The 22,240-nt window shown below is 41.5% G+C and overlaps 1 long non-coding RNA gene across 1 annotated transcript; it reads right to left on the reverse strand.

Moving 5' to 3' along the window:
- Positions 1-6,432: 6,432 nt before the first annotated feature.
- On the reverse strand, positions 6,433-9,432 carry LOC139827380 (uncharacterized). The gene is made up of 2 exons (XR_011737908.1): positions 9,002-9,432; positions 6,433-7,309 (listed from the first exon to the last, which is right to left on the reverse strand). It is a non-coding gene; the product is annotated as an uncharacterized lncRNA (long non-coding RNA).
- Positions 9,433-22,240: the final 12,808 nt, after the last annotated feature.

The following is a 22,240-nucleotide window of genomic DNA, read 5'->3' on the forward strand; positions in this document are numbered from 1 at the left end:
GGAGTCATCCCTGCTGCCCCTGGGCTCAAGGCACCTCTGCTTCTGTGACACTGCTAGGTGATAGCAACAAGAAATAAAGACTGGGTTTTACTTTGCCACAATCATACATTTTGGTGGGTTTGAACGAAAAATATCTGCCTCACTTCCAAAACTTACAATGGCTGCCTGCAAGACTTTTCATTTCAATATGGAGAAGACTTCAGATAAGGAGAAGGTAGTACTTCTAAAAATGATGGTAATTTACATCTTGTGCATCAGCTCACACCTTGCACTCACTTTTGAGCTGAGGGGACCACAGGGATCAGTTGAGCTATCAGCTTATTTAACACTCATTCCCCCAATTCATGGACCCCTGCCAACAAGATACTCCTGAACAGGGTTCAGCAAAGCTGATGCCCAAGTGGGATTGTGCCATAATCCTCTCCCTGCAGCCTGGCCCCAGGCACTTTCGCTTACTTGTGCTTGTGGAAAGTGAAGGAAAAAGCATAAAGTGTGGGCAAAAGAGAAAAAAATAAAGGAATTTTTTCATCCCACATTCAACAACAAAGAAATTGTGTTTCACTCCTAGCATCTCAATCTACTCTCTGCTTTGCACATGTAGGAAGTGAATTAGATTGAGCCAAATTCACTGTTTTAAAAATCATCTAGGCACTGCCTTTCAATTTTCAGTGTCTTTTCCTCTTTGATGTGTTCATATATAATAATTTCCACTTATACTATCCAAGAATCTCAGATATTCATGAAGAAGCAGCTGGGCCAATTCGCCTGTCACTTCACTCTCTTTCATGCTGCCCTGACAGCACGAAGCAGATGAACTCGGGTGGGTATCAACCTCTGGAAGATTTCCCTTGCCTGATGGGAACCCTCTGTTGTCATCAGGCTGTTGGCCAAAGCACTGACTTGGGAGGTGTTTGCCTCTTCCCAGCTGGCATCAAATTACTGTAGCAGCCTCTCGGCAATTCTAGAATAAGTAGGAGTTCAGGATCAAACTCCTGTCCTGTTCATAACACCAGTATCCAGAAGGACATTTCTCTTATCCATCCCACCCCTATAGTGAGGCAGTTGAGTCGTCAGAAGGAGCCAGGTCATGTCACACTGCAGAGATTCATCCATCCCAAATGCTGGCCCCAGGCTCATAGAGCTGTCTGGGGACATGGGACCACCTCGCTGAGCAGCCCTGTCCCAAAAAACGTGCACATGATCCCTCTCCCTCCGAGCAGGCAGCCCTCAAAACGCAACCTCTGACCCTCTGGTACCATACCTGTACCGTCAATTATCCTTTCAGCCAGAACCATGGCCTATAATGGTCTGTGGACAATTTTAACCCTCTACAGAATTTTCATACAGCTCTAAGTGGCCAGAATAGGGGCTCCCAGATCTTGCCCAGACTGCTGTATACCAGTTTGTTCAAAGTATTTAGTGTTGAAAGACTAATTAGGGCTCTTAGCTATTCCTCCACTCATTTACTCAGCAGAATCACTTTTCATTATATTATCATTTTCCTTAGCAGAATCACTGAGTTATATTCTAACTCTTTTGCACTGACAATGCACCACAAGAAGCCAATCTGGCTTTTGTGATCATTCTGAATTGCCTTTCCAGCCGTTTTTAGTCTCAAGTTCATGTTTTTTCAAATTCTAGTTAGTCTGTTTATCAAAATCCTATGAGGAAAATACATTGTCAGAGAAGCCCTTCTTACAGTGCCAACTTGCTCGCGCTGGATTCCTTACAAATGGAGCTGTAGTTTATTTTACAGGATACCTCTCGGCCCACAACTTCCTCAGGTATTCGATGCAAACCAAGAAATGTGCCCAGCTGAGATCCTCCTGTGCTCGAGCCGATTCATGGGCTGAAACCACGACTGCGATAAGTGCACTGAAAAGATTATTAATAGAGGAAGCTGCTTAGAATAGGGCTGTAAGTGGTCACACTGCTTTCATTTTAAAAAAGCTAACAATACAAGCCTGTCATGTAAATGTAACTCTTCCGAAAACCGGCACTTGTCTGTTATTCAGGACCCACACTGCTATTGTTGTTGTTTGGCTGGCAACCTGGCTGGGGAGGGAAAGAAAAAAGGAGGACAGAGAAAAGCAAAAAAAAAAAAAGAACCTGGGTATCATTTCAAGGCCTGAGATGCAGACAGGTTTGCTGAGAGATATCTTGGAACTGTACAAGGTAAACATGGTCTAAATCACCTGCTTTGGGAAGATAAGTACTGTGAGTTCTCTAAGCTAAATGTACACCGCTGAAATTTGATTGAAAACTTTGCGATGTGAAGACTGAAAATCACAAGAAGGAAGCAGGCAGCGTTTAATCTCCTGTTGGATGACAATTCAAGATAGACTGATAGAGATACCTGCTGCCTGATAAACCAGTCAATATTGTAGATGGTAGATACTTGCAGGAAACAGACACTGCAAAGGGAGAAAAAATCCTAGGTAGTTTTATATTTTCATCCTGTTCTCAGCTCCCTGCTAAGCAGGACAAGACTTGTACTTTCCTCTATTAAGTTATCACACTTCAGATGCTGCAAGTACCCAAATTTCTTTTAAAAGGGCATGTTGTTTAAAGTAGGAATAAAATATATACAAAATATATGCATGAAATCCAAGGAATTCAAAGTATCTGGAAACCACATCATGACAGAAACCAAAGGTGACTGATCCCGCCAAGATTCCTAATTATTTTTTTTCTTGTGTATTATGGATTAATTATTTGCCCACTAACCTATTGCAGACTGAATGGTGGTGGTTTTGTGCATGCAGCAAGTCTTTTGAACAAGTGTACCTCGTTGTGACACCAGAAAAAAAAAGCATGGAGTTTGAGAAGGCATGAGGAAACCACAGACGAGCAGAAAGCACTATTTACACTACTCTTTGAAAGGACTTCAATAAGTCGATGTATACATATTTTCACCACAACACTTCAGTTTTTGTGTGCACCTATCCTTCGAGTTATGTTTATTACAAGAGCTAAGACAGCAGGTTTTCTAACAGCTCTCTGCTGCTGCTGTCTTACCATGATTTTCCTATCTTTTAATTAAAAGTATATTTCACAGCCAAGCCAAATGTTTTATAATAACAAGAAGGAAACACAGAGAAACAGCAAGGAAAACTTTTGACCTGCCGTGGACTGAACATACTTCTTCTTGCCATGCAACGAGACTAAATCATTGCATGTGTTGCTGATGGACATTCATCATTATTTCTGCTCAAACTGAAGGCATATTTCATTTTCCTGAAGCCTGGTTTTTCTCCAAGTTTTGCAGGAAAATGTTGCTGCCATTGGCGCTTGTTGCTGTATGTCACCACCTGCTGGCAAATATCAGCTGAGGGTTTCTGTCTTGATTGCGCAGATGAAACGGCATAGACAAGGACTTTTATCTTCCTTGATAGAGACAGATACATGACCACAAACACAACATATATTATTTTAACAGATTTTTGGTCTTGAATGCATATATTCAGACCAAACCTATTTCTATAACATGCAATCTGGATCCTGCAAACCATTATTTAGACAACTAGGCCTTAATAAAGGAGAAAAGATGCAATTGTATTGAAAAGGTTACCAACGGGAAAATGTTCACAGACTCCCCAGGTTCACATACCTGAGTTTGCTAGGAAAATAAACCAAAGTTTAAAAATACATGGCATAGTCTGCTGCAATATTTGATTAAAGGTAACTTAGAGTGAAAACTCACAATAAACTCCTAGAAACACTCTCAGATTTAAATTGCCTGATATATGCTATTTAATTCACAGGTTTAATGATGAGATTTTGGGCTTTTCTATTTTTATTTTTCCCCAGATTTTTCTAAAATTCAGCCTTTTGAATGTGAAAGCATATTTTGAAGCACCTGATACTTATTCTAACCACTCTAATAGGTAAACGTGCATTGCAGTGTGGGCACTAATGCTGATAATTCATATCATTTATCTGATAGATCAGGAGCCATTACAGCCTGTTGTGTAAATTCATATTTTGGCACTCTTTAAAAAGTGGATTATTATTGACCCAATAGACCATAACAGCTCCAAAGAAGCCATTACTGTCTATTGTGTAAATCCTTCATGGTGTATGTTTTATTGACCCTTTGGAGCCATCATGGTCTGTCTTGTCAATCCGAATGCCATGCATGTGTATTAAGGCTGCCTGCGTAATATCCGTACAGAGCGGTAGTCGCATTATTGATGTGTGCCCCTACATTTTGAGTCACATTGGCCAGCTGGTTTATCCTCAGGTTCCAAAACACCTATTGTTCTGGTTTGCATCCTGAACTAGAGAAAAGAGCTACAAAAATGACCTGAAGATAATGAAGCCGTTATTCTTTCTTTTTTTTTTTTTTTTTTTTTTTTTAAAAAAAAAGGAAAAGAAAAAGAAAAAGTGAAAATCAGGCTTCCTTTCACAAGGAAGAAAAGAGAAATAGCTGTGGGTGGTCAAACCACCACAGCTCTTCTCAGTGACCCCCTCTCCTCTCCTAGCTGCACATGTATAGCACAAATGTGTAAAGGAAATGTCACCTCCTCCCTTCATGGTCCGCAAAAGCCACCTTGCCTGACAGCAGGGTAGCTGGTTTGCCTGCACGAGGGGGGAAGCTGAGTGGGATTTGCCCTCTGCAATAGGGTGACCAACCTGCACAAGGTGTGGGTAGGCTTGCATACAACACTAGGCAAAAGGGCTCCTATGTGCCATGTGCATCAAGGTGCCTGGATTTGAAGACTTTTATGAGAAACAGAAGGGGAAAAAATGAGGCCCCAGTGGAAAGCCTGTCCTGAGAGAGTGCTGACTGCTGCTTCCAGGCTGGAAATGTTTGGCTGGCCAACCCTGCAAACCAAGCTCCTGGAAATCCTTCCTGTCTGGCTGACCCCTCTGGAGGGGGATGGTGCAGCCCACCCTGAGCATCACTCTGCCCAGTGCATGTCCATCAAGGCAAATACAGCTTGTTGTCAGGAGCCTGTCACCTGCAGATGGTCTCACTCCTTTTCTTCAATGAGTCACAAACAAAAAACACACAGAAGCCACACAACCTGAGCCACCTCCAAAGTAAAGTCTTCCTGAGGCCAGATCGAATTCAGCTGAATGGGCAGTGGGGTTGAGTTCAACCTGCAGCTGCCTAAATGCTTGAATTATTCCTATGCCTGGCATAATAAAGATCTAGTGTTGGCAGTGGTTGCTTGTCTTATACATTCATAAATATTTATCCAAATATTAATGAGCAGAAAAACAATTTATTTCTTTTTTCCTAATTGTAACATCAATTCTAATATGTTTTGTTACTTAGTCACCCCACAAGTAAATTGATTTTCTTATCCACCAATAAGTGTTTAAATGTTTTACAAGTTCATGCCAGGATTCTGAAATGAGAACTGTGTTTGGAACTCATAGTAGGACTGGTACTTTTAGTTTTTGGTTTTTTGTTGGTTTTTTTTGGCTAACAGAGTAGGAAGTATGTAATAAAAGTTCAGCATGAAGGACAGGTAGTGGTTTCATGCAATGTATGTCTGTGAAGGGTTCTTCAGGCAGTACACAAATACAATGTATATATATGAAAAATGCACAGCGTGCTGCAGAAGAGCATTTGCTCCTACTGTTCCCCTCCACACTTTTTCTTTCTTTTTCACACACACATCTCTAATGCATAGTATTGGCATGATTTGTGATTCCCAGTTGCAACTGCGGGTATCTAACTTCCAACATGGCATCTGAGAACTCTTCTTGAAGTTTAGTTTCCAATTCAGCAGCCTGCTAAAGCACACAGTAGGCTTGATGCACATGGAGACCCCAGCAAAGTCAGCTACCTGCTTAGGCACCTTGCTAAACTGAGGCCTCGCTTCTGATAGATCTCAACAACTTTTCATCCATCCACCTAGATGAAAGATGCAGGTAATCTGACCTTGCACAGTAACTGAAAACTTTTTCAGTGATATTACTTGTGACAGCTGTTTATTTCCTCGAAGGGCAAGATAAAGCCTTTGGTCTATGCAATTCACTAAAAGAACACAAGTCCAGCATTTCCATTTTATTGGGTGCTCACTGATACACTGCTGTGCATTAGTACCAGGGGACACAGCAAATAACCTCTGGTGCTGGTAAGAATTAGGCATGAGACCCTCTTCTTCCTGCATAAGTACCCATAAGTTCACTAGGTGGTATATATGGGAGATGCAGCTTCTCTGACATCAGTGGAATTACATCAGTGATCCAGGAGGCTCATCTATTTCAGGTAGTCTAGAGATGCTTCTCAGTGGCCTTCCAAATGAGGAAAGTGGGATTTTTATTTTTTTTTTTTTTGCCATTCTTCTGATGAAGAGAATAAAAAGTTCCCCCAATTTAGTAGAAGTATGCAAAATCCTTTGCCTTTTCCTTAATAAGATGGAAAAGAATTTATATAGACTTGATATTGATGAAATTTGTACACAGGACACAATGTTTTCCAAATAAACACATTTATTTCTTAAATGGTAGCTTTACCTCTTTTCTAATTCACTTATTTTTAGAGCTAGGAATTGATTTGTTCAAAGGTAAGAACAGCAGCTTTACCATCAGATTCAGGGGAGCTATACCTGAAACACGCTGGTGTAAGCATAGGCAAAATTTCAACCCAGTATCCTGGCCTAAGGGCTGCTTTCCTCCTGGATTTCTGAAATAAGGGACAATTTGCAATTTTGCCAAATGAACCCCCTACAAGGAGAGGGGAAGGGGATCCAGCAGGGCTCAAAGCCTGTGACAGCCAGTTTAAGTCAGGAATAAAGACTGCACCTTCTGGGAATATTACGTACACCTTACTGGTCTCCATTTCAGCTACAGGAAAGAGGGACTAGACCAGGCAGCTTCATCTCAACGCTGTAAAAAATTGCATTCATATATGTCCCTGCTGCTACAGTTCAGACCAGAAAATTCCCTGAAAAACCTGCACTAACCATTGTCACAGTTTTTCAGGGTTATTGTTGAAATTCCTAGGGTCTGATACCCTTCTGGTTCAGTGCACAGACTTATGCTGGATTTTTTTTAATGTGTTAACAATACTCCCTTATGATCTGGATTTTTTTGTATTAATATCGTAGCATTCCACTTCTGTTCACAAAGCTATGGACAAGCAAGCCTTTGCTTGTCTCTCTCAGGACAGGACACACAGCTGATGGGCTGCCTGAAACAGCAGAGTGACTGAGAAAAAATACAACCAAAATTTTCAGCATCAGGAGCACCTCGCTCAGAAACTCCTGACAGACTGAACACACCGGAGCTGGAATTACTGGAAAGATGATGATTTATCTTCAAGCTTCCCAACTGCAGCCAATTCTGAATCCTGCCACAAAAGGCAAACAAAAAACAAGAAAATATTTGATGACTTAGTGTTTTTCTATGACAACCAACATCATTTATGACCCATTATGTAATGACATGAGCATTATACATTGAAAAGCTGTCTTCAAAGACATTGTAAATAAACATTTCTGGTTTGCAAACAGGAAGCCAGAGATATTACTGTGGAAGCTAAGAGGATGGGGTTAGATTCTTGAAATGCGAGTGATTTGTTTTCTGCTTCCATCTCTCCCGAACTCGTGGTGCAGTCATATTGTTATTAGCTAATGCATGTCATTTTCTCTCCACCTTTAGAGCTAAAATATAACTTAAAAAAAAAAAAAAATAGCATCAGTAGAAAGACAGACCAGATAGATACAAAATGAGAAGAAAAAGCATCAAAAAGATAAAGTAGGAGGTATAAAGTGTTTGAGGCTGCAGAGATCCAGACCAAGTGCTGGAAGAGCCTAACCTCCAGCAGTGACCCACTACAGCAACCTCAGTAAAATGCACAAGATCACTGAGAATAAATATTCTCATGGGAAGCATCTTTAAATTCTACATATGTGGTATATGCAGGTATGTTCTGCACCATGTAGGAGGAGGTTTTTGAGATACATGTAGTCATCCTGGCAATCAGAAGTGCACAAAGAGAGGTTGTAGTTCATATTAGCCTAAGTATTTATGTGGAAATAAAAAAGGGTTTGTGGCTCAATATTCTTCAGGACTGACACGAGCAACAAACTTCAAGCTAGTCTTTGCTGCTGCTTTTTCAGACCTGAAGAAGCGCCTGCATACTCAAAATCCTGTCTGGTTTTTGAGCTATGCTTCTCAGCCCAGTAACTATGTCCCTACAAACCGTGCTCAGGTCCTACCCTTAAGCCATTACAGCTACTACAGTGCTACTAACTACCTGCCCTTGGCCTGAGTGAAGCAAATTCCTGACAGCAATGGGTTTTAACCAGACAAGTTACACCCTCCTCTCTCTGCAGCCCGCGCAGGGGATCACCCGAGCAGTCCAGCACAGCACGGGCTGTCAGCCGACAGGGGGGTCGGAGCAGCGCGCCTCCACAGCTGCCACCAGAGCAGGATCAGGCCCTTTTTCCTTTTGACATATTTCAAAACAATCCCGTTTTTTCTACGCTAACTGCTCATAACAGTTGCCCGGTCCAGGCATCAAATAAACACTGGCTTTTATATGCCAGCACTAGTGTTATTGTGAAGGAAGTGTTCAGTCAAACAATACCGCTGAACAAAATCTTTTCTCCTACTGATGTCGTGTGACGATTTTTTTTTTTTTACTTTAACCTGAATTTCTAACCCATTTTAAACCTGCCATTTTTTCACACATTAATGGGAAGATTTTTTTTTTTCCTTTCACTGTCTTCTTCCCCCCCTTCAGTAGATGAACTTTAAATGCAATAGTGTGCTCATCCTGAGTGACCCTGCCTGCTGGGAGTAATTGTCTAGAGGAGAATAGAAGAATCTAAGAGCTTTTGTGCAAGGGAATAGAGAAGACAGACTTTATTATGATTCTGAATCGTCAGCCCGCTCTCTTTTTTTTCTTTCTCTCTCTCTTTCTTTTTTTTTTTTCAGGTTCTAACAGCTGTTTCCCATCACAACCAGTGTTTGAAAGACACAGCAAAATTGAGTGTATCAGTATCACAATTAGTTTCACAGGCGGCTAATAACTTACTTGCCAGCCATGCCTGATTTAATCAGGACAGTCCTGATTTATGGTTGTTTGTCCCAGTGTCCGATTTTCTCTGCCAGCTCCATCACAAGGAGATGCACGCAGCCTGCTTCTGTGCTCCGTCAGGGCCACCGGTTCACTATGGTGGGCTCACTGCACCGGAGGGGAAAAAGGAGGAGGCAGCTTAAATGAGAAGTCTGGAGTCCTCTAACACAACTCTTTTCACTGTGATAAACAGAGCGGCTCACACTAGCGCAGGCGTGCCAGGCTGACTTGTGGGGGCTTGTACATTTATCAAGGTAGCTCACAGTGACCTGCTACCCCCCCGCTTCCCTTGTGACCTGGAGGAACCTCCTGGGTTAGGGTCAAGAGGTGATTTTAGCAGCACATTATCTCAAGCCTGCAAGGCCCCAAGCTGCTCTGAGTGAGTCTTCTGTCAATGGTGCCAAATTACGCGTGGCTCATTTTTGCAAAGTGATCTACTGCTGCTGCACATTGGGGACAGAGCTGAGACCATCCAATTCATTTTTCTTAGGACTGCAAGCTGGTCTGGAGGAAGTCCCAGCAGTGAGAGCCTGGCTCATGCCTTTCTCACTCAGCAGCTCCACTCCTTGGAGTTGAAAAAAAATGTCCATGAGAAGCTATTTAACGGATTGGTTGTAGCACTTAAAAGATGAGTTCTGAGATAGCCTTGCCTGTGGATGGAAAAAGACAGGAAAAAGGAGAAAACAGGTTGTAGGAGGCTTTTGGCTAGGCTGGCTATACCACTCTTCCTCCCACTTAAAGGAAATAGCCAAAACTTTTCCTTGAAGATCACAGAGAAGTAAGCAAAGCTGTGTCATAAACAGGCATCTTGATTAACAGCTGCATGGCCCTTCAGGGTGGATTTCCCTGCAGCCAGATCGCTCCAGCACTCTCCTTCACATTTCTCTGCAATGATTTCCTCGCTGGGATGGTTATGAGACCAGGGCTGTGACTAAGCCACCACTGAACCAAGCCCAATGCCCATTGCTGCCTCATTTTTTTACCTGGGGCTCCCTGAGGTGAGGGAAAAGGTCTGTCTGTATTCACTGTTCCTCTCTCATCTTTCGTTGCAGTTGGGTTTTGCCTCTATTTCTCAAGTGGAGAGGAAGTCAAGGTCCAAATCTGTGGCTGCAGTTTCTAGGTGCCACGACAGTAACAATAACCCTCAGGGATGTGTAATTAGTAGAGCTGCAGCACATTCATGTCAGAGGGAGCTTGTGCATCATGATTAAGAGTGTTTTCAACCTAGGAACAGAGGTTTTCTGCTTTAGTTTGAAAGGTTGTTGTGGAAAATCCCTCGTGCCACCCATTTTTAAAGATGTGTGTTATACTCTTATGGTTAGCTCTGAAACATGAAAGACAAGATGGGCCTGGTCATTACCTTCTTAAGTCAGGGATCCAGAAATCTCAGGCTCATGGTTTGAAAAGGAAAATGCTAAGAATACACTTCGCACCCTCCTTATATGCGCTGGGGGATCACACTACAAGGGGCTTTGCTTAGTGCTGCCACACAGTCCTGGTCCTTGTCCTGAGGAGTTTACAGTTTGGGTAGAAAGGCAACAAACTTACTGGGAGGCTTGAAAGGAGGAAGGGTGGGCTTTTTTTCATATTTTCCTCTTTTCTTACCTTATATATAGTGTTTGGTAATGTATGGCAGAGAACACACAGTTATTCAAAGCATAACAACGAATCAAGCTACAGGAGAGGGTACTGACCAGCTCCCTGGGTGACAAGACACAAGCAGAGGACACAGGCCATGTTTTTCTCTAGCTGCAAGAGTCGAATCTACATTTGCAAACCCCCATCTCCCTAAGGAGCAAGAATGAGAGCATCTCATTTGCTTATTTCACTTAATTTTAAATAGATTCAAAACGCAAATCTGCATTCAGGTTTCCCAGCTGAATAAAAGACCTCTCACACAATACCTTTTAGAGGAGGTATTCACAGTGCTTCATCTGGAGCATTTCCCTCCACCTCTCATGTTCCCTATCAGCTGTTTACAGCTGGCCCTCCTTTCAGTACAGACAGGCTGACTTGCCCTACAGCAGGGTCCAGTCTCTATATGGTCCCAAATGAGGGACTTAAGCTTTTCCCTGAGGCCTTTGGAAGGGCCTCACACTCTTCTTTGTTTCAAACTAAAGTGGACTGAGACAGTTTCTAAGCCTTAACTGAAGCAGCAGTCTCATTTTTAGGACCTAAAGCAGAACCTGGGTCTAACGTCCATTCAGGCAGATATCCAAGTGCATGGATTTTGAGTGCTAACTTCTCTATCTTCTTTCAGAAGGACACATCATCATTTTCTCATCAAAGGCAGTAGAAAGCGGAACTGGAGCTGCCAGTGACTTCAGTAAGAAATCTGCACTTGGGATTACTCCTTGCAGTTCTCTTTTCTTCCTCTGTTTACACAAAAGACAAACCACGTTCAATGGTATCAGCACAACCCAACCATGATACTCGTTGAGCAGTTAACACACAGGCACATGCAAAGAGAAAAAGAAAAAGTGACAGTCTATCCATCTCACTTGGCATGTTTATATGTCCTTCTTAACCATAAAAAAGAAGTCTGTTTACAAAGCAGAGTGTCAGTAACATTGTGTAGAGGAACACTTATCTGAGAAACTTTGATCTCCTCCTGAAGCACCATTACTCTGAGACTGAAGGGCTAATGGCTCCTTGGGTGGGAGAGAAAGTTTTTCCACAGAAAAAGAAGGAAGTTTATTGTGCTATCTAGTGGACATATTTAGAAAATCCTGCTCCTCAGAAATAAGTTGTGGCTGTGTCACGGGCAGCCTTATCCCACATCATGCAGGCTGCCAAATCGGGGCGGGGGGGGGGGGGGAGGGGGCGAATTGAGGAATTGAGACCTCCTGTAATAGGGCAGTGGGGAAGATGTTACTCTGGGGCAGGGCTGCGATCTCACTCATTTAGGTTACGGACATATTAATAGAGCTGAGAGCTAAACCAGACACATAGCCTGCCTGTTGGAGCTAACGTTTTCCATTTACAGACTTGAGGCCACATTTTTACAATACTGATTCACTTATCTAGGTCCTACTTGAGTGAGTAATTTTATTGGCTTCAAGAGTACGAGCAGAACATTGGCCTCATCAACAGGAGTAAAAACTACTGCCAGGAGAGTGATGGGATCAGATCCTAAAACATACAGTGATGAGTTATCACTAAAAATAAAAATATGAATGCTCTTTTTAAAAAGGATTGTGAATTTCTGGGATCCAAAAAGTGGGCTGAAAAACACACATAAGTCTCAGGTAGATCCAGTTTCAGATATAGGTCAGAAATTCCACAAGAACAACATCACTCACTCTATCACCTTGCAAAAACAGCACAAAATCTTGCCTAGTCCTTTTTTTCCTCCTAATTCTGGGTTTGCCAGATCTCCCGAAGATGCTGAGGTTCACTTGGTGCTTCACTACAGTCAAAGATTTGAGTATCTCCAATCTTTCCTGCAAACATATTTCTCTAAAATGTTTGTTAAAACGCACTGTCAAGTTGAAACTTAATAGCGCAGACCTTCATCACAAACATAAACAGCACCTCCGGAGGCTCACACATCAATGCTCTTTGCTTGCATCTGTCCTGCCGCTCTCCATTTTATTTCTCTGTGCTGCCGTTTGCACTTTTCAACTTCTCCTGTCTGTCGTCGAGTTCTTCATTCAAAGGCCACTGAAATCCTCGGGAGCCCATCCAATACCTGCCACTGGTTTTAGGTCCCACCACAGCAATTCTGCCCTGCGAGCCCTGATCGCTTCCTTCCAGGTGCCAAACAACGCCATTAACTAACCTCGTCAAAAATATTCTAGCCTTTGAACATCCCTGTCTATTATATAAACATATATTTCTCTCGCAAACATTCCTGGGGAGACAATCCAGAGATAGGCTGGAGCTGCCTTTTGCGAGTTGCTTGGCCTGTTGAAACAATTAGCTTGAAAGAGGGACTTTAAAAGATGAGGGGTTTGTGCCCATGAAAGAAAAGCAGCGGCTTCAAAAGATTGTGATTTATATGAAAGGGAGAAAAAAATAAAAGGAAGCAGAATAGTTAGGCTCATTGAGTTTCCATCCTGTAGTTTCCTTATTTTGCTAAACTGTGAAAGACGGCGGCCAGGCTCTATAGAGAGTGCACATTTGAACCCAGATTTACTAATGACTGATACGGCAGTCACAAAAGTTCAATCTCTGCCTTTCTTCTTCCAAAAAAACAAGGCATTCGCACACCACTGTATTTTTTGGTGAGCGACAAATAAGGCAACTGTTAGTGCAGGGTGTTTAAAATAGATAATACCCCGTTTGGAAACCAAGACGAAGTACCCTTCTATCTGGCATAGCCTTGAAACATTTACAGAAAGCCTTTTAATGGAGATTTAGCGCATGTATAACAATAACACAGAATTTGATACCCTCTAGGAAAAAACTGCCCGGTGCTCCCTTAACAACCACGATGACCGCACAGCTTGTTATACCTAAACTTAATAAACTGGAATTAAGGTTATGAATAAACTTTATTAACAAGCAGGAGCCTGTGTCTTCTCCCCGTTGTGACTGTCCCATGAGCACCAAAGCCCCTGCGTTTATCCCTTGGTTTATCTTTCCTGGGGCATGCAGCCATCCCCGAAAGCTCTGGCAGCGACTGAGATATACTGGGGCTGTGCCAAAAAAAAATAGAATATTAAAATAGAATAAAATTAAATTAAATTAAATTAAATAAGAAAGTAAAAATAAAATAAAATAAAATAAAATAAAATAAAATAAAATAAAATAAAATAAAATAAAATAAAATAAAATAAAATAAAATAAAAATAGAACAAAATAAAACAAAACTAAATAAAGTAAAATTAAATTAAATTAAATTTAAAACAAAGTAAAAGTAACAAAACAAAACAAAATTAAAATAATAAAATAAAATATGAAATAAAATATGAAATAAAATAAAATCGTAACATAGCATAAAATACCGGGAGTTTTTTCTTGCCTTCCACGTTTCTCAGCACGATTTCGGGTCCCCCAGGACCCACGGCCGGGGTGCCGAGGGTGGGGGCTGGGCGGGCTGGCGGCATTCGGGAGCCGCGCGCAGCCGAGCGGCGCGGGCGACACCGTGTGGCCGCAGGCGGGAGCGCCCCCGATCGTACCCGCGGGGATTTCGGAGGGGGCAGCCCCAGGGGGCTCCTTCTGCCCACCTCCCTGCCGCCGCCTTTTGGTGCAGCATTTCCAGGGCCCTTCAAATGCCATGGGGCGGGAGGCCGGTGCTTTCCTTCGAGAGCCAGAGGTGCAGGTTACATGAGTGCTGGAGGAAGAACATGCCCTAAAATAACTTTCGGTGCAGCCGAGGGAGACATTTACCTTGATGCTCCATTTTAGGCAGCTGCGGGCAGGGGATCCAGGAAGGGGATTTACAGGAATGTGGCTCTTCCCTTTGTCAGCAAGGCCAGCTAGGTGGGCAAGTCGGGAAGACGGGAAGAAATTCTCCTTCCTCACCCCAAGCTCCTTCTGTTTTTGAACCAAACTGCATAAGCTAGCGGGAGAAGAGTGAGGCAGCACGCTCCAGCCCATGCCTGTGCAGTTTCTGGGTCAAATGTCCTCGTGGGGAGATGGCTTTATTTAGACAGAGTAGGTGATGATGAGATATCATTTGTTGGGCCAACAGAATTACAATGCGTGCGGTTTGGGCCTCTACAAGTCTGTCCTCAATTATTTCTGTTTATTTTGGTTCTTCCCCAAGTCCCTTTCAGATAGAGTGTCTTCACTCATGTTTTTTTGTTCTTTCAGGAACAGGCACGAGAATCCAAAATCCAGGCCTCGCCTGACAGCACATCCCTGTGCCAAAAAGGACAAAGCAGTTGTAATTGCTGTCAGGAGTGAGCTTTCAACAGGCCCCTGTGAGCAGAGGCAGCGAATCACAACCAATTCTTCCCTTCCTTGCTCCCCAAAATGCCCGTAAACTTTGATCTGCCAACAGAGAAGGGCCAGCGATGGAAAGGGCATGCTGTGGAGTCACGACCTCCGCTCATGGACCTCCTGCTTTTGGAGCTGTTCAGTACTGCCACCTGCTCTCCCCAGAGTTATTAAATGAACAAAACTAAAAATATAAAAAAAGCTTTGTAATGTAGCTGCTCTTGCAGGCAGAAAAGGAGGCTAGATGCTTTGTGCTCTTCTGGATGTTACATTTGAAGTATATAAAACATTTTGTGCATAAAGGCGAGTCTCCCGTTAGCTTTTTACCATGCTAAACATCACAGGAACACTTCAGGTTCCTGAACATAGATTTCTATAACTGTTCTGGATGCAATGGGATTTCCAAAAGAGATGACATAGGACCTGCAGAAGATCCACATCTTTTCAGAGAATTGGTTGATCACCAGTTAGGATGGTCAAGAACATCTAAAATGGCACTAGAAACAAATGTTTAGGCAACTTTATCCCACCCACATACCCAAGTTTTTTGCCTTGTACCTTTGTTAAGTACAGACACTCAAGAAGTCTGGGGCCTTTTAAACATCCTCAGTACACAGCTGAAAAGAATACAGGTGGAAGACCACCAAGAATCAGGTAGTATTTGAATTAAGACAAGTACAGGCTAGGAAGTCAGTAGAGTTGCAGTGGTGGTTGCTGCAGCTCTGTGTTCATGCTCGAAGACTTTAGCAGACTTTTGCCTGCAATGGGAAAGTCTCCATCCCAGGTTCATGACCTCTTGCCATTAATCCTGAACTGACCCTATTAGTTTGGTGGAAGGAGCATACCCAGATCCTGGCCCTTCAAACCTCATCTAAAGTAATGGAGAGCAGAACATTGTCCATCTCTTTCTGTAACGATGTCAAAAAAAGCATCCAGTGTCCATCAAAACCCTCTATTACCCCACTGTTGTTCAACAAGTTTTAAGGAAAGGAAATCACTTTCACTCCAGCAAAATAAATGTTGAAATGACTGATCACAAAATTGGAAACAAGGTCACAAAATAGAAAAAATAATGAAGAGTATTTATAGGTATGGCCTTTAAGAACAGAGCTCTTCTCTTAAGATACAATGTCTAGGTGTATAATGGGAAAGCCATCTCCCTGTCGCTGTAGAGAAACTATTAAAGTATCGTCTTAAGAAACATGGCTTTCTTCCTGGCTCATACCTCAATCTAAGGAAATATCTTCAATGAGAACTTAAATCAGCAGATATCCAGAAAAGAGACCATTCTTAAACCTACTAGGTGCCAGTGCACCTTTCTTCTTCTCCTCCCTGTGGCTCTGTTCAAAGTGAGAAATGTCTGGTGCTGGGAATAATGCAACTACAGTTTTATTTCTGTCACCCAGAGGAAAGAGGCTTCTTTCTTACTGTGGCAGCTCAGCTTCACCTGAAATTTGGTTCACTCCTCCTGCAACCTAAATGGAGCAAGATTCTCAAATCTCCCTCACAGATTTGATTTAGGTAACACTTTTTCTGCCCGTTGCAATACTTAGTTATCACATATCTTAAAAATTAATGATTATCTTAAACCTATATATATATATAATTTAACACAAAGTGATAACACTGTAGTTAGCATGTTGCCTCCAGCATAACAAAGCAGCCAAGCATGACACAAAAATATTCTGAATGCCCAAGGTGGGCATAGATGCATTTGTGTTAAAAACAGCTTATTTGGGGGGATTCTTAAAGTACTCATGCTGTATGTTTGTTAAATACACATTTAATCTCTGAAAACTGATGCCCACTGTCCTGTGCTACAGCTCTGACTCTGCATTCTGGAAGCAGCCACTGGAGATGTATGGCAGGTTTGGGCTAAGGCTATACATAGCATGGCATTGCATTGTGTCCCTTGGGATATAAGATGATGTAATATAACACAATGTTATAATAAGAAAGGTTAATATAACAACTTATTTTATTATAGCTGAAGTTAAACTGCCTTCCCTGATTGGTGACCACTCCATTGACTGACACAAGAGCAAATTCTCCCAGATTATGCTGTGATATGAAAGAAGAAGCAAGTTTCAGAACCTAAAAAATCCATAAAGCCACTGGTCTTTAATCAAGGTGGTGTGGGATCCCTCAGAAGCATGGCAGTCTCTTCAGTGTGGTGTTTTGTGGCACGTTGGTAACTCAGTATTTGGATTCTTGCAGAAGGACTTTGCTTCTACAGAACAAGCACCTGGAGGTGGTGCTGGTAGCCTGGGAAAGCACTGGTAACCCTGCCATGGTAATCCTTCCCTCCCTTTCTTGAACCTGCTGAATCCATGTTAGGCTGGTCTACTTTGATGTATTCCTGGTTAGAGAGATGAGCTTTGCCAGCTGGCAGAAGACAAGAACATTGTGCACTCCTTTTTCTTCTCTCTACCCAAGCAGAAAGGTCATAGATAGAGGATTGCCCCAACTCTTTGGAAAGAGATTGGTGAAGGCCAGGGAAAAAGACTGGTACTATGAGTGTAGTACCAGCACCCAATAGCTTTGCTGTCACAGACAGAATAATAACACTACTGTGCAATCTTAACTCATCCCCCTCATGTTATTCTCTGTTTCAATGGCTAATGTATGAAGAAGAGACACTGAATGCTCTCCTATCAGGGCTTGCAGAAGTGTTTTTTTCAGCTCACCTGGAAAGTCTCAGAGGAATCTGTTGAGGGCCTGGAGGTCAGTGTCTTCAGAGGGCTGGAGCAACCCTTGCATTTCAGTAACTGGTGTTCTCACTCATAGTCTGCCTGAATTTCTGTTCAGAGCTTGACACAATCTCATTGTTCATGGGAGTTTTCAGATAGTCTGAATGATGAAGTCAGCTCCCTCTTGATAGATCTGTGGTGAAGGAACTCCTTGATGAGATATTTGCTCTTTACCTCTGTCCGTGTCTCAAACCAGACAGTTGATAGTATCCAAGGTTATCACAATGCAGCTACAACACTAAATGGCTTACACTGGTCTTTGACTCCCATTGCTAAGAAACATCTCTAGATACCCATCAAAGTAGAGGGCTGCCTATCTAAGAGAGTTTTAGGAGGATAGTAAAGTCTGAGTTAGTAAACCAAAGTGAAGACAGTGTTAAAGAGCAAGGACCCTTCCAGAAGCCTGGCACGTCTGGAGTTGTCTCGCGTTCCTACAGAAGGAGCCTCAGCTATGGCACATCCACTGTCAATCCTGAGTATACACCGTGGACATCTTCACATAAGAAAGCCCTTTAGCTAAAGAAGTCCCCCAGCTACTGAGAAGTGCATCGGTGAACACCAACACACTGACTCAACTGAAAACTTACTAGATGCCAGTTCAGACCACAAGACTACCAATACACAGCTTAACACCCCTTGTACTCTGCACTGACCTGAGCTTCCTTTGCAAGTGCAAATACTGTGTATTCCAGAAGTGTCAAAAACGTAAACGATCATACCATCTCAAGAAGGAAAAACTATATACCGTGTCTCACCAGGTACAAACAAAACCAGTATTCTTGATCACAGACGTTATGTTGTGAGCAGGTGCAGCCCAGAATTTAACAGGATAAAAAGGTAGTTCTAGTTCTATGGCTGAGAAAAGTTTTACCAGTTCTTCTCACTTGTCTGAGCATTTGGTTCCATGTAATTAAACATGCCATGGGGAAAAAAAGAAAAAAAAAAAAAAACCACACAAGAACAAACAAAAACCCACCAAAACAAAACAAACAAACAACAAAACCCCAGTCCTTTGTCAGACTGACAGTTACACCCTAACATAAAACTATAACCTCAAGTGTGTTCAAAGCTGAAAATCCAATCTGACTGACATTTTGTCTTTAACACATGCTGTGGTAAGCTCAAATTAAATGCATCAAGCACACACACTTTGGAAATTTTGGCATGTAAAGGAAGCATGAGGCAACATAAAGATAGCATCAGACCAAATTTTCAGCCTCCTTTTCTTGGTGTTTTGAATTTTACTCAGACCTTCAAGGTTATATAAATTTCATGGTTTAATTTCTGTTATTCCCTAAGGCATTGGTGCATATTTACCCACTAACTATAGTAAATCCTTTGAAATGAAATAATTTATAATAGGCATATTACGATCCTTTCAGATTAGTTGTGATCTAATCTGTAGGTACACATTTAGAAACTCTAAAATACATTCAAGACTTCTACCTTGAGATAGGCTAAGAACACACAATGCATAAACACATTCATAATGGTTCACATTTTGATAAGATGATCCATTTTCCAAAGCCAGCAAATATATATAATAAAGTTAATTGAACATTACCCACCTTTCAAACTTTAATTGCATTCCTTTCTTAAAAAAAGAAGAGTTTGCAGAAATGTTTTCGTAAATCAAAAAGACATGTTCAAACTGCAGATGCAGAGAGAAACCAGAAAAGTCAGGCTTGGTTAGACTGTCACTTAGGCATGACTTTGAGTTCACAGCTTAAGTCCAAATAAAATGTGGCTTAAATAAACGGTATTTTCTCCCTGTTGGTGCCCAAACTTCAGGAGTTTGTTGCTTCAAAAATCAGAAGTCTGCCTTATCACTGTCTCACATATCAAAAACACTTCGGTAGTTTGATCAATTTTCCCATGAGTCTGATGAACTCTCCAGCAGTTCCCACCCCTGTTCACTGGAGCTATATTAGTGCAACAAAGTCATGGCACAAGTCAACACACTGCACCATTTCTGCTCAGTGGTGCTATACTAACCTGAATGTACACTGCTCTTACTAAGAGATTAGTGATGATAAATAAGTAGGAGACAAGAGCGGGAAAATTTGGTAAAGCTATAATAATGAAGCTTGATATGATGAATGGCTATATTCACTTCTTTCATGTCACGGGATACAGAAGTCATACTTCAGTGGATGAACATATGCCATGACTAGTGTGAAGTGGAGAAACTTGGTGACTGCAGTGAGAATGCTTATTACTGCTTAGAAAAAAAAATTAAAAAACACTAACCAAATATGTTCTCTCTCCATTCCCTAGTGAAAGAAGGCTCTTCCACCAACATAACATAAGTAACAATGCTCATACTGTGTCACTACCTCTTCTTAAACCTCTACTTGCAAAGATCTGCTAGGATGTCTGGCAGTCATGTTATTTTTTTAACAGAAATTTCTAATTGTAATGACTGCAAGCTAAAGCTTGAAAGTGTGAACACTGAAGAACACTGAAGATTATGATGCTAGTAGATGTGTAAAATAAATCCAAATCTTTGCAGTTTTTAAACCGTTTCTGTAATCTTTTGCATGTCTTCCTCCTTATCATTTTAATTTAAAATATTATTTTGAAACTATTTTTCTCTAAATGCACATCTACACAGCACTCCTTTTTTTTCTTTTTCTTTAGAAGGACAAGAGTTTGATACTCACCAGAAAAAAAAAATAAAATAAAATAAGCAGGCTAGTAAGTAGGCATATCTGATGAAACAATCCAAATTCTTTGTTGATATTCCCTTACATAGTGAAGATTAAACCTTAATTCTTTAAAATTAACTGAAAAACATAACCTATCCAGTGGTTTGATTTTCCATACATTTATATATATATTGCCTATTTAATCCATACTCCATAGCACAGAAGTAAATCCTGAAGCAAAATTCCTTTTTGAAAGCATCCCACCAGTCTCACCATACCATACTTCCTTACACACTGAGCAGCCCCTTGGCTGGTTCATCCTTGATGTGCTGTGCTCAGCAAGGAGAAGAAAGCATCTTCTTAGAGAGGGACTTGATAGGTTTTTGTGCTATGCAAAGCTCTATGTTACTCTTTGGGGCTGTAATAACACCTAAGTGTTGGGGGGGTAGGAGGGGTGTGAAGAAAATATAGGAAGAAGAAAAGGTGGAGAACTCCAAGTCATATGGCTCCACTCTGGTTACCTACATTTCAGATGTAGACATGGTTATGGGTGCCTCAGCTTGTGGATGTCCATATTGAGGTATTTCCTTGTATCCTAAATAAATAAATCGTGTGTCAGGTAAAGGTTCTTTCTCTAGTGGTATCAGATTGTCAGCCTAAAGCAAAAGACATTACTTGTCTTCATATCAGTGAGAGTTTTTCCCATTGTTTTTTCGTTTGTTTTAGAGTAGAGAGTGATAGGGACCTCATTAAACTCTAATCAAAGCCCATTGAAACTTAGATGTACTTTGGGTAAACCCTTAAGCGACAAAATGACATTCAGATAGGTAGACGGATGTAGACAGAACAGCAAGTTTTTGGTTGGGACTTCAGCTTTCATTACAGATAGGTACTTCCAGGTTAAAAACATAAACAAATGTCCTCCCCTCCTCCTTCTTCTGTGCAGCCCTGTGGGACAGGGCATAGCTGAACCTTACTCCAGTTTTCTCTGTTCTCAACTGCTGAGGGACAGTGAACAGATCAGGAAGCCTGTTATTCCAAATCTGAAATTCCAAGTGCATTACTTGTTCAAATTAAGCCATGTGATACTGGTTTAGTTCATTGATTTGACAACTGTGGCATTTAAAACAATGTTTCTGATACAGAAACTGCTGGAAAAGCAAATGAAAAATGTCCCAAAAGCAATTCATTGTGGAAAGTAAGCACAGCTGGACCCTAATTCTTTAATAAATTGGAATGAATATTCCCAGAACAGATTTTCAGTATTTAGCTGTGTTTTTAAATTGCAAGACTTCTGAACTTGCATGACACCTGGAAAACATACCATCCTCACTCTCTCCCCAAACTGAGTATTTCAAGAACTTTTCTTGTCTGTTTGGAAAAAAAAAAAAAAAGAAAAAAAGCCCCTTAGTTCAAGTGTGATTATGCCTGGTTTTCAAATATAAAGTTTAAAGCTACAATACATAGAACTTCAAAATAATTTAGGCATCTAATGGTATAAATACTTGTTTACTGAGATTTTTCAGAGTTACCAAAGCAGGTCGAAACACCCCAAGTTATTACCTACTTGCATATCTACTTCCTACCTTCTCATCTCCTATATTCTCTTGTCCCATTGTCTCCATTTCCAGTCTTTCCTCCTTTACTTTCCTGCACATGCCAGACTAAAGAACATTTCACTTCTGCTTTCCTCACCTATGTCTCAGCATGTTGACCATACTTTTGCCTGGATTTCGAAGACCATTAGAATACACACAAACAGTCACTGAGGGATGTTGTTGTACAGCTTTATCACGTAAGTAGAAACACTCTAGTGTACCTGTAAAATGCAAAGGTGTCATAAAAAGACAAGAAGAAGAAGAAGAAGAAGGAGAAGAAGGACGAGGAGAAGAAGGAGGAGGAGAAGAAGAAGG

The sequence above is a fragment of the Patagioenas fasciata genome, chromosome 2, assembly GCF_037038585.1.
Source record: "Patagioenas fasciata isolate bPatFas1 chromosome 2, bPatFas1.hap1, whole genome shotgun sequence".
Classification (NCBI taxonomy): domain Eukaryota; kingdom Metazoa; phylum Chordata; class Aves; order Columbiformes; family Columbidae; genus Patagioenas; species Patagioenas fasciata.